This window comes from Convolutriloba macropyga, unplaced genomic scaffold, assembly GCF_964194025.1.
Source record: "Convolutriloba macropyga unplaced genomic scaffold, txConMacr16.3 SCAFFOLD_5832, whole genome shotgun sequence".
NCBI lineage: Eukaryota > Metazoa > Xenacoelomorpha > Acoela > Convolutidae > Convolutriloba > Convolutriloba macropyga.
This window is the reverse complement of record NW_027452913.1, coordinates 3,073-15,240: the sequence shown is the minus strand read 5'-3', so window position 1 is coordinate 15,240 and position 12,168 is coordinate 3,073. Positions and strand designations below refer to the sequence as shown.

Genomic DNA, 12,168 nt, shown 5'->3' with positions numbered 1-12,168 from the left:
AAATCACATTGCGTCAACACCGTTTCACCAGCCATCGCAATGCTTTGTTTTAATTAAACAGTCGGATTCCCCTTGTCCGAACCAGTTCAGAGTTCGAGTGTTTTTTGTGCAACAGAATAGACCTAAAGCATATCAGCTAGCAGTCAAACCAAACGCCAACAACCCGAAGGCCATCGCACGCTTTAGCAGACCGAAGCGTCAAACTAAAGGCTTGTTACACCCACTCCTCAGAGCCAATCCTTCTTCCGAAGGTACGGATCTATTTTGCCGACTTCCCTTATCTACACTGTTCCAAGACCAGAGGCTTTTCACCTTGGGGACCTGATGCGGTAATCGGTACGATTCACTCTCCTGACATCTGCTAAGCCAAACTTTTATGTGCCACCAGGAACAATTGGGACACAGCAAATGCTGCTGTGCTCTTGCACGCTTCGAGCCTTATCTCTGATTGAATCAATTCCAAGGACTCTACAACGTGTTATAAAGAAAAGATAACTCTTCCCCAAGGTCCCAATGACAAAGTTCGACCTCAATGACCGTTGCCGTCTCAATGCCAGGAGAGTAAGTTCGGGAATTTTAACCCGATGCTCTTTCGAGACTCAGCAGTTTTCAAGAAACCACTATTCAAGACTTTGGCATTAGCCTGTCTTTTAGAATCGACTAACTCATGTGCAAACGCTGTTCACATGAAAGCCTTTCCCGCTTCAGTCCTCAAAGTTCTCATTTGAGTACTTGCTACTTCCACCAAGATCTGCTCCATTGATCGCTTCGCGCATACACTTGCGTGCATACTTTAGCGCAATCAATGTGTCCTCCTACACATGAATATCATTTTTGAGCTGGTGAGGCTCTTTTTCTCTAATCTAACTTGCGTTAGATATTGATATTCATGGTTGGGTATAGGCCACGAGCTCTAGTGCCATCCATTTTCAGGGCTGATTGATTCGGCAGGTGAGTTGTTACACACTCCTTAGCGGATTTCAACTTCCATGACCACCGTCCTGCTGTCAGTATCAATCAACACCTTTTGTGGTGACTCATGAGCAAGTAGTTAGGCGCCTTAACCCAACTTTTGGTTCATCCCACATCGCCGGTTCTGCTTACCAAAAGCGGCCCACAAAAAGCTTGCATTCATAGTCCAAGTGCAATTAAGTCACAAGGACATCTCACCGATTTATAGTTTGAGAATAGGTGAAGGAAAAATTTTCCCCCATTCCTCTAATCATTCGCTTTAACCGATGAAATTGCTTTGCGAAGATTTTTCAATCTTGCTCAAGCTTTTGCTATCCTGAGGGAAACTTCGGAGGAAACCAGCTACTAGATGGTTCGATTAGTCTTTCGCCCCTATGCTCAGGTCAGACGATCGATTTGCACGTCAGAACCGCTTCGGGCTTCCACCATGGTTTCCCGTGGCTTCGCCCTGCCCAAGCATAGATCACCATCTTTCGGGTCGTGTGCTACTTGCTCTGGATCAGTCATGCAATAAGAGCAAAACCGTCCGTGGTTGCGGGACACCGAATCGGCGCCCTCACCACACAAAGTAGTGCAATTCATAAAAATTACACTGTTCACTTTCATTTCGCGTGTGCGCTTTCAATGAGCGACAACACTTGCAAGCAACTCACACTCCTTGGTCCGTGTTTCAAGACGGGCTGTAGAGAGCATTGAATAGGAAGTTGAGGTCAGACAGGCAATCAAGATCAATTTATCTCATTTTGTTTAGAATCAACAAGAAGAATTCCGAGGAAAACTTCTGCTCGATTCATTAACAAGATTTGCCAAAAGACGACAACTACACTACTCGGTAGCCGAGAATATAATATCAAGGCATTGAGTATGGTAACGCTCACTCCAGTTTCCCCTTCAACAGTTTCACGTACTTTTCACTCTCTCTTCAGAGTGCTTTTCAACTTTCCCTCACGGTACTTGTTTACTATCGGTCTCGCTTTATAATTTAGCTTTTGGAGAGACATATCTCCAGCTTCGAGTTGCACTTTCAAACAACTCTACTCATAGGAATGAGCCATTATGACTGGTATCGAAAATGACCTTTACAGGATTTTCACCTTCTTTGATGCTACTTTCCAGTAGACATCAGGACAAATTCACCAGTCTAGCATCAAACCATACCGGACACCGAGAAATGTTGCCATTTCTCTTCCCGATGAGCTTTTCCCTGTTCATTCGCCATTACTAAGGGATTCTCAGTTGATTTCTTTTCCTCCCCTTACTGATATGCTTAAGTTAAGGGGGTTCTCTCGCCCAATTCAGGTTATGTAGTTGATTGTCTCTTAATTGGTTCACTGACCAATATGAGACAGAAACCGATTCAGCAGTTTTGTTCGCTACTACTATCAAACACAGGTCGAAGTTTCCATTCAGTCATTAATTCCAACTTTCAAATGTTGTTGTTTCAGCTTTCGCTTACTAGAAGCAACATAATACTCGCTGCAATACAGACCTCGGGAAACCCTCACCGTGAATAAGGTTCACTCACATATTTCACTACATTTTGCGTGGGATTGGAGATGAGGCTACTCGTTCTTGCTCAGTACTAGGCTGAAAATTAACGAAACTTCGTTACAAAACGTTCACATGTTGATGTTTCCGCTTTCGCGTACTCGAAACAACATAATACTAGTCTTTGTAATTTAGTTTCATAATTTCAACTGTTCTCATGCAGAATTTTTTGCTCATTCTTATCCCAAATTTTGACCTGGCTACTAGTTACACTCCTTGTACTTATTGCAAAATGACCACAAATTTCAACAGCTTTCACATGTTGCTGTTTCGGCTTTCGCTTACTACAGTCAACATAATACTCGTTGCAAAATAAGTGCTCGGCATCTGCAATTTTCCAAAGACGAAGTTTCGCCAGTTCAATTTTCGCTCGCCAATTATGGCTACTAATTCACACGGTACTGAGCTCAACAACATTAAATTTGTTCAGCAAGACTTTCACATGTTGATGTTTTGGCTTTCGCCTACTAGAAGCAACATAATACTCGTCTTGTTAGCTCATTCAATGAGAATAGCTTTTTCCCCGTTGAGAATTTTTGCCTTCAATTGGCGTTGTAGTGAGTTTGGCTACTCAGATCACCAAATACTTGTGACAATTCGAACCAGAAATGTTTTCAATTTTCACATGCTGATGTTTCGGATTCAACCTACTAGAAGCAGCATAATACTTGTATTCAACAATTTCTGTATCAAATCCCAGTTTTCTCTGGTGCATCTTTGCCAAACTATTCCAAACTGCCTGAGTCTGAATACCAATTACAGGTACTAGTAAATGCACGTTACTAAGGACTATATAGTTCTAGGTTACTGTACACAACGACGTTCACATGTTGATGTTTCAGCTGCCGCTTACTAGAAACAACATAATACTTATCGTGCATACCTTTCCATAACTTGTCCTTTTCAGATGCATTAGTTTCCCTTTGTCTTGGCTTCTACAGTCAGACTGGCTACTAGTAACAGCACAGTACTAATCACATATCGTTCTACAGTTTGCAGACAACTTTCACATGTTGATGTTTCAGCTTTCGCCTACTAGAAACAACATAATACTCGCTGTATACATTTGTAGTTCTCTATGTAACTTTCATGTGAAGAAGTTTCGCCAGTCTTTTTGACTGTCTCAAATCTGAGTCATGCTTAGGCTACTAGTTGCTTCATAGTACTTATCGCCTCGAGATCATTGAACAAACTTGATTTTCACATGTTGCTGTTTCAGCTTCCGCTTACTAGAACAACATAATACTAGTCTCATTAAGTTCCGTCTCTTTGCAATTTTCTTATGAAGAAAATTCGCCATCACAATGACTCCAGCAGTTCTTGATCAAGGAATGCAATCATTGATCAGAATGCTATTATTTGAATCGGTTCTGCTTTAAGTGTTCCAATTTTATTGGAAGCACCAACAATAGAACATCAATGTGTTCAATCGAGAGTTATATAACCCTGAATCGGACGCAGTCAACAGCCGAAGCCGAGACCGCCTTTTGCGTTAGAGAGGTCGGTAAACAAATCTTGCGATTCATACCGAATTAACACATATAGCTGTGCTCCTCTTCGTAAAGCGAGCCAAGTGATCCCCTGTTGAAGGATGTATTTGGACCAATCTAGTAGCATTTGGTTTCCAACAAGCTCTCCCAAGTTAGCTTACTTATTGGGCTTTTCAACCAATTCGGTTGGCTACAAGCATCATCAAAGTACTAGCCACAGTTTGATCGCAAAATTCTACGACTTTCACATGTTGATGTTTCGGCTTGCGCTTAGCCTACTATAAGCAACATAATACTAGTCATATCATAGAGCGTGATCAGCTTGTGACGTTCTCATGATGAAGTTTCACCAACAGTGTCTCACTTCGAGCTTAAATCCAGCTACTAGTAACTACACAGTACTGACTGCAACGATAACTTTTATCTATACCTTTCACATGCTGCGCTTTCGGCCAGGGCCTACTAACGTCAACATAATACTCGATATAAACTTTTGTTCATGATGCAGCTTCCCCATGCAGAAGTTTCGCCTTCAAATGCTCTCTTGGCCATATGACGTAAGAAAAGGTTACTAGTAACATCACAGTACTAGCCACAGTTTGATTGCAAAATTCTACGACTTTCACATGTTGATGTTTCGGCTTGCGCTTAGCCTACTAGAAGCAACATAATACTAGTCATATCATAGAGCGTGATCAGCTTGTGACGTTCTCATGATGAAGTTTCACCAACAGTGTCTCATTTCGAGCTTAAATCCAGCTACTAGTAACTACACAGTACTGACTGCAACGCTAACTTTTATCTATACCTTTCACATGCTGCGCTTTCGGCCAGGGCCTACTAACGTCAACATAATACTCGATATAAACTTTTGTTCATGATGCAGCTTCCCCATGCAGAAGTTTCGCCTTCAAATGCTCTCTTGGCCATATGACGTAACACAAGGTTACTAGTAACATCACAGTACTAGCCACAATTTGATCGCAAAATTCTACGACTTTCACATGTTGATGTTTCGGCTTGCGCTTAGCCTACTATAAGCAACATAATACTAGTCATATCATAGAGCGTGATCAGCTTGTGACGTTCTCATGATGAAGTTTCACCAACAGTGTCTCACTTCGAGCTTAAATCCAGCTACTAGTAACTACACAGTACTGACTGCAACGATAACTTTTATCTATACCTTTCACATGCTGCGCTTTCGGCCAGGGCCTACTAACGTCAACATAATACTCGATATAAACTTTTGTTCATGATGCAGCTTCCCCATGCAGAAGTTTCGCCTTCAAATGCTCTCTTGGCCATATGACGTAAGAAAAGGTTACTAGTAACATCACAGTACTAGCCACAGTTTGATTGCAAAATTCTACGACTTTCACATGTTGATGTTTCGGCTTGCGCTTAGCCTACTAGAAGCAACATAATACTAGTCATATCATAGAGCGTGATCAGCTTGTGACGTTCTCATGATGAAGTTTCACCAACAGTGTCTCATTTCGAGCTTAAATCCAGCTACTAGTAACTACACAGTACTGACTGCAACGCTAACTTTTATCTATACCTTTCACATGCTGCGCTTTCGGCCAGGGCCTACTAACGTCAACATAAACTCGATATAAACTTTTGTTCATGATGCAGCTTCCCCATGCAGAAGTTTCGCCTTCAAATGCTCTCTTGGCCATATGACGTAACACAAGGTTACTAGTAACATCACAGTACTAGCCACAATTTGATCGCAAAATTCTACGACTTTCACATGTTGATGTTTCGGCTTGCGCTTAGCCTACTAGAAGCAACATAATACTAGTCATATCATGGAGCGTGATCAGCTTGTGACGTTCTCATGATGAAGTTTCACCAACAGTGTCTCATTTCGAGCTTAAATCCAGCTACTAGTAACTACACAGTACTGACTGCAACGATAACTTTTATCTATACCTTTCACATGCTGCGCTTTCGGCCAGGGCCTACTAATGTCAACATAATACTCGATATAAACTTTTGTTCATGATGCAGCTTCCCCATGCAGAAGTTTCGCCTTCAAATGCTCTCTTGGCCATATGACGTAACACAAGGTTACTAGTAACATCACAGTACTAGCCACAATTTGATCGCAAAATTCTACGACTTTCACATGTTGATGTTTCGGCTTGCGCTTAGCCTACTAGAAGCAACATAATACTAGTCATATCATAGAGCTTGATCAGCTTGTGACATTCTCATGATGAAGTTTCACCAACAGTGTCTCATTTTGAGCTTAAATCCAGCTACTAGTAACTACACAGTACTGACTGCAACAATAACTTTTATCTATACCTTTCACATGCTGCGTTTTCGGCCAAGGCCTACTAACGTCAACATAATACTCGATATAAAATTTTGATCATGATGCAGCTTTCCCATGCAGAAGTTTCGCCTTCAAATGCTCTCTTGGCCATATGACGGAACACCAGGTTACTAGTAACATCACAGTACTAGCCACAGTTTGATTGCAAAATTCTACGACTTTCACATGTTGATGTTTCGGCTTGCGCTTAGCCTACTAGAAGCAACATAATACTAGTCATATCATAGAGCGTGATCAGCTTGTGACGTTCTCATGATGAAGTTTCACCAATAGTGTTTCATTCGAATTGGTTCTGCTTTAAGCTCTCCAATTGTTTTGGATGAACCAGTTTTGCCCTTCGAAGCCACTTTTGTGAGCTTTTGTGGGTCTTTACCAAGAGGATATACCTCAAGGCCTCTTTCAATTCCTTTAAGTTCTTTCAACTCCTTTACAGTTTCTAGGTTCACATAGCTGCAAACCTTATTTCTAGTTTTAAGTCTGGCCAACTTGGGGAGAGTTGGTGCAGACCGTGACCAATTCTAGTAGGATGCCACAACAAGAATGTGATCAACTTAGCTTGTCGATGAACCTGCCCCACATTCAAACAACTCTATCGCCTTTTCCTCGTATAGTTATATGCGAGGGCCTCTCATAGAGAGCGCTGTTAGCAACCTTTTCCACATAGACGATAAAGTTGTGAGTGTTTTGCACATGGCTGTTGTCATCACCACGTGACGAGTCAACTCAGCTTGACTCTCTACACTCCGACAAGCTTTGCACATACGCCTTTAGTTCAGTATGTGTCTTTAATCTGACTCCGGTGCCTCAAGCCGGAAAAATTGTCAGATTATGATCATTATCGGTTAGTCATCCCGATGCAAGATCGTATCGTACTGTCTTTGTCTACCTCCAGATTCCGAAGAACAGGAGGAGACTCTCCCAGACCTACATATCTGGGAGAATGTTCAGAGGGCGAGAAGCTGTGGATTACTCTCCCCTAAGAACTGACTAAACTTTACCCTCGTCCAAGGTAAGTTTATTTTAGCTAGCCTTCTATGTAAAGGATCTGAGGCTAAGCTGTGTTTTTTCGAGCCTTTGGCTCGGAGCAAGTTCAGTGGGCGCCCCGAGTAGCTCAACTCTTTCCCACTGAACAGCGCAACGCTCTGTCACTCGCTGGGATTTTTGCGTGTCGGTTCTAACCACGCGACTTGTGGACCTTTTTAGGCCTTTCTCATTCACAAGTCTATAGCTGGGCTTCTATAACCCAGCTTCTGAGATCTAGATAGCTGCAGTTCTGCTAGGCTGCTTTTGCTAACTAGTCTCCCTTTAAGCAGTCCCTTGCCATGACTGCTGAACTATGTATCCACACAAGTAGTTTTTGAGCTCGATACATAATTCGAGATTGGTTGCCAAGCAATCTCTAGCGACAGAGCGTCATGCGCACTACAGACATGGCCTCTACCAGCAGCCATGCCCGAAGGAATCAATCACTGATCCTTCCGCAGGTTCCCCTACGGAAACCTTGTTACGACTTTTACTTCCTCTAGACAATTAAGCTCGATCCGCTTCATCCCGTTGCCGGAGACCGAAGTCCCAACAGTAGGAATTTGCAATTCTTGCTTAACTATCCAATCAGTAGTAGCGACGGGCGGTGTGTACAAAGGGCAGGGACGTAATCCCTATGAGTTGTTGACTCATAAGTACCAGGAATTCCTGGTTCACGTCTGCAAGTTACAACAGACGATCCCCTTGAAGCGCTGTACTTTTCTCTGATTGCCCAGTCCATTTCGGACCAAGGGCTGAGTACTCAATCTAAAAGTACACAGTGTAGCGCGCGTGCAGTCCAGAACATCTAAGGGCATCACAGACCTGTTATAGCCTCACTTCATCTGCGGTATTTAATTCCGCATAGTTCCTCTAAGAAGTGTTTGAATTCACATATAGTGAATTTCATTATTTAGATGGAGAAGATCTCGTTCGTTATCGGAATTAACCAGACAGATCACTCCACTAACTAAGAACGGCCATGCACCACCGCCCATATAATCATGAAAGATATTCAATCTGTCAATCCTTAAGATGTCTGGACCGGGTGAGTTTTCCCGTGTTGAGTCAAATTAAGCCGCAGGCTCCACTCCTGGTGGTGCCCTTCCGTCAATTCCTTTAAGTTTCGATTTTGCAACCATACTTCCCCCGGAACCAATAAACTTTGGTTTCCCGGTTAATCTCTTGCCAAGTCAAGATCGACTTTGACAAATTGTAGGTTGGTATAGTTTATGGTCAGAATTACGAGGGTATCTAATCCTCTTCAATACTCTGACTTTCGTTCTTGATTAATGAAAACATTCTTGGCAAATGCTTTCGCAGTAGTTTGTCTTGCCACGATCCAAGAATTTCACCTCTAACGTAGCAATACAAATGCCCCCGTCTGTTCCTTTCAATCATTACCGCACTCAGCCAACCGGCATCAATCGAGTAGCGGGTCATTCTCCATTATTCCATGCTTTATTATTCGATCCCAAAGGATGCTTTGAACACTCTAATTTTCTCAGGGTGAAAACACCGTTTCCACAGTTCGTCACATTTAAGTGCAAACTATTTCTTCGATGCGAAGGATGAGCGGAACGAGTCAACAGATTTAACTGAAGACCATGTTGCCGTTCTACTCAAACAGATCCAACTATGAGCTTTTTAAACGCAGCAACTATTGCATACGCTTGTAGAGGCTGGTATTACCGCGGCTGCTGGCACCAGACTTGCCCTCTACTCGTTCATCAATGGAGCTTTTAAGTCCATTCCATTCTGATTACAAACCATAAAGGTTCATATCATTATTTCTAGTCACTACCTCCTCGTGCGGAGAGTGGGTAATTTGCGTGCCTGCTGCCTTCCTTGGATGTGGTAGCCGTTTCTAAGGCTCCCTCTCCGGAATCGAACCCTGATTCCCCGTTACCCGTCACAACCATGGTAGTCCGTTACACTACCATCATAGGTTGATAGGTCAGAAATTCGGAAGTTCCGTCCCCAAGCCGAAGCTATCTGGGATCTTTCAGTTACTAGGACTCATCACGGGATGTGTCTGTACTTAGCAAATCACCCGGTGTAGTCTTGTAAAAGTCTCCGACAGTGTCGGACAATCAGCATGCATTAGCTGCAGGGTTACCGCAGTTATTCATTTAGCTTGCAAATCAACTAATAGATAGTAACTGATTTAATGAGCCATTCGCGGTTCCACTTTTTCAAGCTTCGCTTGCACATGCATGGCTTAGTCTTTCAGACAAGCATATGGCAACTGACAGGATCAATCAGTTTAATTGTACTTTGAACAATCTTTCGATTTGTTCGAATTTAGAAAGACATAGCCTTGCGGCCTCGTCAATCTTGCTTTGAGCTTTTTAAATCACGAAGAGTTTCAATGCATGCTTTGGCATGGCTACTAGTTACTACACAGTACTCTACACACTTAGAGTTACCCACGATTACACATTTCACATGCTGATGTTTCGGCTCGCGCGTACTAGAAACAGCATAATACTATGTGTACTGGTAGATAGCGCTCTGTGAGCATTTCCCATGAGCAGGTTTTGCCCTCCAAATCTCTGTTCTACTGTTACCAATACCGGCTAACAACTGTATCATACTAGGGAGAATTGACTCATGATTTAAAAACCAGATGTTCACATGTCGATGTTTCGGCTCTCGCCTACTAGAAACAACATAATACTAGTCTGTTAAAAATCTCAATCACGCCGCCTCTTCAGATACAGAAGTTTTACCTTTTATTGGTTAGAGAACAGCTTTCCAGCTGTCGACATGGTTACTAGTAACAACACCGTACTCAACACAAAAACTTTTCAACTTCACAACTTTCACATGCTGATGTTTCTGCTTTCGCATACTAGAAACAGCATAATACTTATTGTTTTGTCAAGTAATTTGTGTGTCTTTCCCATGTGAAGTTTCACCGGTCAACAATGTTTCCCTGACCAATTACGGCTACTAGTAGCTGTATAATACTAGGGAAAATGATTGAGGATTTAATATCAGATTTTCACATGTTGATGTTTCGGCTTTCGCCTACTAGAAACAACATAATACTAGTCTGCTAAGAAATCTCGCTCAAATTGCCTTTTCACATACAGAAGTTTCACCTTCTATTGGTTAGAGAACAGTTCTCAGCTGTCGACATGGTTACTAGTAACAACATCGTACTCAACACAAAAATTCTTCAACTTCACAACTTTCACATGCTGATGTTTCTGCTTTCGCGTACTAGAAACAGCATAATACTTATTGCTTTGTCAAGAAGTGTGTGTGTCTTTCCCATGCGAAAGTTTCACCGGTCAGCAATAATTGCCGTGTCCAATTAAGGTTACTCATAGCTGTATAATACTAGGGAAAATGATTGAGGATTTAATATCAGATTTTCACATGTTGATGTTTCGGCTTTCGCCTACTAGAAACAACATAATACTAGTCTGCTAATAAATCTCGCTCAAATTGCCTTTTCACATACAGAAGTTTCACCTCTTCTTGGTCACTGTACAGATGATGCTGTCTGTTCTTTATTTGGTTCTGCTTATTATAAGGAGGGGCATCACTCCTTCCTCCTTGGTTTGCATGCATTAAGCCTGCTTTGTGAAAAGCGTATCTTTCTAGCTTTTCTTCGCCTTACTCGAGTAGGACGATACAATCCAGACATTAGTCAGTCTTGGTGTAAAGTCACTGAGTATTATTCGGTTCTGCTTTATTCAGCAATATGCTGTATAATTGTTGTAATTTGCGAACATATTTGTTCTCAGTTCCGAACTACTAGCGACGACAGATTACCAGCGGTCATGAGCCATCAAGGTAGTTCTTTGGTGCATCAAGTAGAGAGGTGCCATCAAACAACACTTCCCTAATAATGCTACACACATAGAATTTGCTACAGTGCAGCTTTTTACTTTGCAAAATTTGCGCACAAATTTTGCATAGAATAAATGTTTTATCAAGATTTTTAGATCCCCTCCCTTGAGAGAACGTTACTCCTTTAAGTGAACACCCCGCGGCGTCCTGTTGTTATTGCTTATAACCATTTCGCAAGCCGGAGGCATAATGCACTACGCAAGCCGCTACTTTGGCACAGAGGCACCTAGTTTTACACCCGGGACTTCAGGTGGCCCAGTTTTACACCCAGTACAGCGGTGCCAGTTGGTAACCCGGTGGATCCTCGGAGACCAGACATGATCATAGATCAAACCCGATGTATGCTACTCCTGAACGTATAGTATCTCCACTGTGCAATGAAATTATCGTTCGTTTCGGGCCTTCTATACGTTCAGCAGACAATCGCTAGGAATTCACCTCGTGACCCGTGGTGACCACACTGGATTTCAAGTTTATTGATTTGGACAGACCTGTCATTTATTTTTGCTTTTCAGCTTCAGTTCTGCTCGATCTAGCTTGCCTAAGGCTTGATCTCGCTTTGCTCACCCCTGTAGGAGCCTCTACTAGTACCACTCGGAGTAATGGGGAATCCACCAGACCTAATCGATGAATGCCATCAAACAACAAACATCATACCCGGCTTCATCAGGCATATTTTATTACTTCCGAGAGGTACTTTAGTATCAGATCTTTCTCCATGCCTCTTATGAGGACCCGTCAGACCTTTCGGTTTATCGTTTAGCTTCAGTCCTGCTCGATCTAGCTTTCCCAAGGCTCGATCTAGCTCTATTCGCCCCACTAGAGGGCTCTCTAAGACCCCTCGGTCTTAGTGTTAGCTCCGGTACTGCTCGGTCGTGCTTGCTGAAGGCCCGACCCAGCTTTAGTTAGATTCTCGTACTT

At 42.6% G+C, this 12,168-nt stretch overlaps 1 pseudogene; it reads right to left on the bottom strand.

Annotated features, from left to right (window-relative positions):
- Window positions 1-3,961: 3,961 nt before the first annotated feature.
- Window positions 3,962-4,113, bottom strand: LOC142357895 (5.8S ribosomal RNA; annotated as a pseudogene).
- Window positions 4,114-12,168: the final 8,055 nt, after the last annotated feature.